Here is a 6,072-nt window from a genome sequence, read left to right on the forward strand (position 1 = left end):
CTAAAGGAAATCAGTCTTGAATATTCATTGGAAGGACTAATGCTGAAGCTGATACTCCAATACTCTGGCCACCTGATGTGAAGAACTGACTGATTAGAAAAGACCCTGATGCTGGGGGAGATTGAGGCAGGAGGAGAAGGGGACGACAGAGGATGAGATGGTTGGATGGCATTACCGACTCAAAGGACATGAGTATGAGTAAACTCCGGGAGTTGGTGATGGACAGAGAGGCCTGGCATGCTGCGTCCATGGGGTTGCAAAGAGTTGGACATGACTGAGCGACTGAATTGAACTGAACCATATTCAAATTATTCAAACAAAATTAAATTAAAAGTTAAATTTCTCATGATGGTTACATCTATTTGCACACATTAAAAATGCAAAGGGTTTTGGGACAACTGAATATCCATCTGAAAAAGAAGGAAGTTGGATGTCCATTTCACACTTTAAGCTGAAAATATGGTATATATCATTAAATATATAAAATTTATAATCATTGTGATATGATATTAGAGGCAGTCATAATAGGTCTTCAAGTCTTAAAAAAAAAAATCCTATAAAATATGAAGCCTCAGAAGACTGAGGAGATCTCTCAGAACTAGGGCTAGCCTCCATTATTCAATGTTGATTTGTGGAAGGATAACCAATTCTTTCTTTATTTTTTATTCTTTTAAGTTTATTTTGCATTGGGATATAGCCCAATTTCTTATTTATTTGACATTTCTTTGCATCAAAATATTAATGCAGAAACATAAGTTGAAAGCAACTTGGCTTTCTAAAGTAGACTAATAATCCATGGATTTTATTCAGTTGGTTGATATGGGTCCTTGGAGGCTAGTTGAGGTCAGTATCATAGACTGGCTTCATTCTGCTGCTTGGAGTCTGTTGATAGCATCCTTGATCAAACATAATATGAGAGAAACTGAATGGGTTTGGTCCTAGTCCCTATTGGTCACATAATCCAGTGGCAGATGGAATTTTTTCTTTTGTTGTTTAGCTGCTAAGTCATGTCCAACTCTGTAGCCCCAGGGAATGTAGCCTGCCAGGTTCCATGGGATTTCCCACACAAGAATACTGGACTGGGTTTCCATTTCCTTCCCCAGGGATCTTCCCAACCCAGGGATCAAACCTGTGTATCCTGCATTGGCAGGCACATTCTATACTGCTGAGCCACCAGAGAAGCCTTACTTACAGAAGAATTCTCCTGGAGCCAAGCCAGTGTGAAAATGAAGGATGGATGTTGTTGGAAGACAGTTCTCTGAGTCTCATGGATTTTTGCATGGGTTACATGCCCTTTGGAGGCTGCAGGAGAGACTGTTCTTTGCCTCTTTCAGTTTTTGGTAACTATTGGCATTATTTGACTTGTGGCCATGCTTAGTTGCTCAGTTGTGTCTGACTCTTTCTGATGCCATGGACTATAGCCTGGCAGAGTCCTCTGTTCATCAGATTCTCCAAGAAAGAATCCTGGTATGGGTAGCTGTTCCCTTCTCCAGGGGATCTTCCCAAAACAAAGATCAAAGCAGCGTCTCCTGGTTGGCAAGTGGATTCTTTGCCACTGAGGCACCTGGGGAGCCCAAAATGGAATACTATTTATCACTAAAATGGAGTGTACTAGCAAGACATAAAGAGATATGGAAGGACTTTATATATTACTAAGTGAAAGTAGCCAATCTGAAAAGGGTACATGCTGTGTGATTTCAATTATATGACATTTTGAAGAGGCAAAACTATGGGCATAGTAGCTGTAGGGCGAGAAGGATGAATAGGTGAAGTACAGGGGATTTTTTTAGAGGTATATATATATATATATATATATATAATAACTGCTAAAAATTAGATGTTATTTTAAAAAGAAAAAAGAGGAGGAAGAGGAGAAGGGCAGGAAGGAAGGAGAATAAAAGAAAATCAGATTTAAATCATGTAAGAACTCAGCACACTCTTGCTGGCTCTGCAGATGAAGGGGACAAGAGCCTAAAACTGTGAAATACTACAATTGTCAAAAACAGCCTTGTCAGGACTTCCCTGGTGATCCAGTGGCTAGGCCCAGTGCAATAAGATGGGTTTGATAACTGGTTGGGGAACTGAATCCTACATACTGCACCTAAGACCCAGTGCATCCAAATAAATAAATTAAGTAAATAAAGAAATATTTTAAAAGGTTTAATTTTGTCAACAACCTGAACAAGCTTGAAAGTGGATTTTTACTTAGAGCCTCTAGCAGTTGCCTAGCCAACTGACATCTTGGTTTTGCTCTTGTAATGCCCTAACAAACTCAGCTGTGCTCTGCTCAGACTTCTGACCTACAGAATTGTGAGATAATGCTCGGCTACTCAGTTTGTATTCACTTGTTACACAGCAATAGAATTCTAGTGCAATTCACAAATTTTATAAAGTAAGTACCATTATTACTATTTCATAACTGAGGGAATTGAGGCCCAGGAAAGTTATACAGCAATTGAATATTACAAAGAGCATGTTCTATCACTCTGTGCTACCAGAGGTCAAATTGGATATCTATTTAGTTTTTACCATAAGATTTTACCTAGAGAATGTTAGAGCTAAAACATTTTTAGAAAAAAATTAGTTTGAATTCTTTTGATTCAGAGTGTATGGATGACCAACGCATAGTTTGTAGGTTTCTTATTGTGTATAGTTTAAAGGAAGCAACCTGGAAATCTGACATTATAAGAAACAATTCTACAATGTTAGCTACTTCAGTATTTCTTATTAACTTAGCTAATTTTACTAACACTAGTTTATATTTTAGTTGTTGAAACTAGTAAGCCAGAAAATCATAAACTTTCTATCTTATAATTTAAATTCTCCCAGCATTCTGCTTTCTTACTCTTTCTTTTTCTCTTTATTTTGAACCAAGTATTATCAGGTGGAATTCAAATTAGATATTTTTGTGTATTTAATATTTCTAAGTAAATGAGTTCTTAGCAAGGAAGATTTTTAGAGTTGAGATAATCAGTTTAGCTTCATAAGAAGGCTGTGTAAAGGATATGATTTAAAATTAAGGACAAAATGAAAGGCAACTTTAATGATTCAGGGAAAATTGATTTATGTGTTTCAGTTTGGCTCAAATAATCAGGATAGTTGTCTCTGTTTTCATAATATGACAGTTTATTTCTTTTAAAAACCCCTATTACACCCTTTGAGAATTGCTTGATTGGTTTTTGTCCTTTTAACATATATGCAAATTGACCTAAATTAATCTCTAAAATGTATTTCAATCTGGTCATTTTAATGACCAAATAAATATCAAGAAACTATCTCATATAAACAGATAATCCAATTGATTTTATCATGACACGATTAATCTTTTCACATTTCAAAATATTGTGTTTTATGTACAATCCTCATGAAGTCATTAAGGATTCACTAAATCATGAGGAAACATAAAATAATACAAAATAAACACAGAAAAACATTCAAAGTCGTGGCCTATAGGTTACTCATCTTGGGAAACACTTAAGTAAAAGACATAAAATTGGCTCATTGTTAAGTAAATTCAGAAAATGCATTAAAACACTAAATATTCTGAAGTATTTTCAGCAATAGATAAATATTTAACTCAATATTTCCCAACTTATTTTACCTTGGGAAGCTTTTCCCCAAATAACTCCATTAGCTGAAGATTCATGGAAAGGTAGTTTTGAAACATTGGCATAGAGTAATTCCTGGAACATAAAATATGTTTTGGAAGATACAATGACATGCAAGACAAAAGTACAGATTCTACTGGCAACAGAATGGCTCTGAAACTAGACTCCAAACACACACTACCTAAATGAAATGATTTATACGTTTGAAGTTCCACAGTTTCCTTATTGGTTAAATGGGAACAGTAAGGAAAGGCATGGTATTTTAAGATTACAAGACCCAGGGCTGGAACATCTGGGTCTGAATTCCTATTTCTCCACACACTAGTCGTGTGATCTCAGCCAAGGTATTTACTCTAGTTGAACCTCATGGATAACTTTTGAAGACCACTGGGTTAAATTTTTAAATATATGTGGAGAAATTAAATGAATATATGGGAAAAAATAGTTTTCAGTAATTTCAGCTAGCATCATAATTGTTTATATGGCTTTTAGGATGATTAAATGAGACTATTTAGGAAATATTTAGAAGAATGCTTGACGTGGTTCAACTACAAATATCTTTGCTCTTCCTCTCTTCCTCTTCATTAGCACTGATTCTTTCTTCTTTTCTAAGGTAAGATTTGATCCACTTTGGAGTTTCTGAAGTATAATTATTCTGTTGGATGATGCCTTGTTTACAAAGAATTTGGAGAAAGCAAACAGATGTGGAAATCAGGTCAAAGTAAAACTGAGAGCATGGAAGCAAAACTAAATCAGAAACTATTAGACTATATAGTAACCCATTTCATATATTCCAAAGGTTGCTAGAAATAGCTAAATAATTTTCTTTAAGTTTCAAAGTAAAATGGTGAACAAACTTAGTTACTTATTAAAATAATAGGGTTCATGTTTGGGAACGCATGCAAGAATTAAAGATTTTAAAATTTAAAAAAAATAAAAAAATAAAAAAATAAATATCTTTTTCTAGTACTGAGACCTAAAAACCTAAAAACCTTTTCTATCTGTTTAAAAAAGGACACTCCCATGTTAAACATAATGACATTTTCTTAAATGTAAGGTACAAACACAGTCACACAATTCAGCTAAAGAAATTTTCCACAAGCCTTTCTTATTAATACTAAAACAATCAATTAAATAATTTTAAAAGTTATAAGATGACCTAGTGAAACGAGTGGACATCCGCACTGATAACCACTTCAAACATTGAGAGTCAGAGGCTCTATTTTGTGCTAAGGGCAGCTAAATTTTCCTGCCAACAGAGAGCAAAAGAATGCTCTATGAGTAAAGAAAACAGTGACACTCTTGTATACAAATAATGGGACCTGATATCTGACGAAACAGTCTACACCATCCCTGCACTAAGCCTCAGACGTGCCTGAGGCTTTCTTCAGAAAATCATCATTTCGGAACATAGAAAAAATGACCAAAATATTTACATGTAGACCAATATCAATTATTTTTGTCCAGTAAAATGCCAAAGAAAGTATTATCAGTTGACAAATTAACATTTAAAAACTCTCAATAAAGCACCTCACCAGTATTTACTATTCATTAACATAGACATGGACTGTAGCCTACCAGGCTCCTCCCTCCATAGGATTCTCCAGGCAAGAGTACTGGAGTGGGTTGCCATTTCCTTCTCCAGGGGATCTTCCCTACCCAGGGATCGAACCCAGGTCTCCTGCATTCCAGGCAGACGCTTTAACCTCTGAGCTACCAGGGAAGCACTCAACATAGATTCTTGGATCATAATTTCATTTAGATTAATTATAAATGAAGTCTGTAAAAAGAAGTTGAAAATTACCTGGCTACATATTACTTGTATGTGTATGTGGAACGTGATTTAACTGTAGAATAAATTTTTTTTAACCATTGCTTTGACAATATTTTATAGCTATTCACTGTGAAGTTGTATCTAGTTCAGTTCAGTTCAGTTCAGTCGCTCAGTGTGTCCGACTCTTTGTGACCCCATGAACTGCAGCACACCAGACCTCCTTGTCCATCACCAGCTCCCGGAGTTCACTCAGATTCACGTCCATCGAGTCGGTGATGCCATCCAGCCACCTCATCCTCTGTCGTCCCCTTCTCCTCCTGCCCCCAATCCCTCCCAGCATCAGGGTCTTTTCCAATGAGTCAACTCATCGCATGAGGTGGCCAAAGTACTGGAGTTTCAGCTTTAGCATCAGTCCTTCCAAAGAACACCCAGGACTGGTATCCTTTAGAATGGACTAGTTGGATCTCCTTGCAGTCCAAGGGACTCTCAAGAGTCTTCTCCAATACCACAGTTCAAAAGCATCAATTCTTCAGTGCTAGGAGTCAGACACGACTGAGCAAATTCACTTTCACTTTTCACTTTCATGCACTGGAGAAGGAAATGGCAACCCACTTCAGTGTTCTTGCCTGGAGAATCCCAGGGACGGGGAAACCTGGTTGGCTGCCATCTCTGGGTCGCACAGAGTCAGAC

General features: G+C 36.6%; 1 non-coding gene across 1 annotated transcript; it reads right to left on the reverse strand.

Annotated features, from left to right (window-relative positions):
• On the reverse strand, nt 5,260–5,331 carry TRNAS-GGA. The gene has a single exon. It is a non-coding gene; the product is annotated as a tRNA-Ser (tRNA).

This window comes from Capra hircus, chromosome 4, assembly GCF_001704415.2.
Source record: "Capra hircus breed San Clemente chromosome 4, ASM170441v1, whole genome shotgun sequence".
NCBI classification, from domain to species: Eukaryota; Metazoa; Chordata; class Mammalia; order Artiodactyla; family Bovidae; genus Capra; species Capra hircus.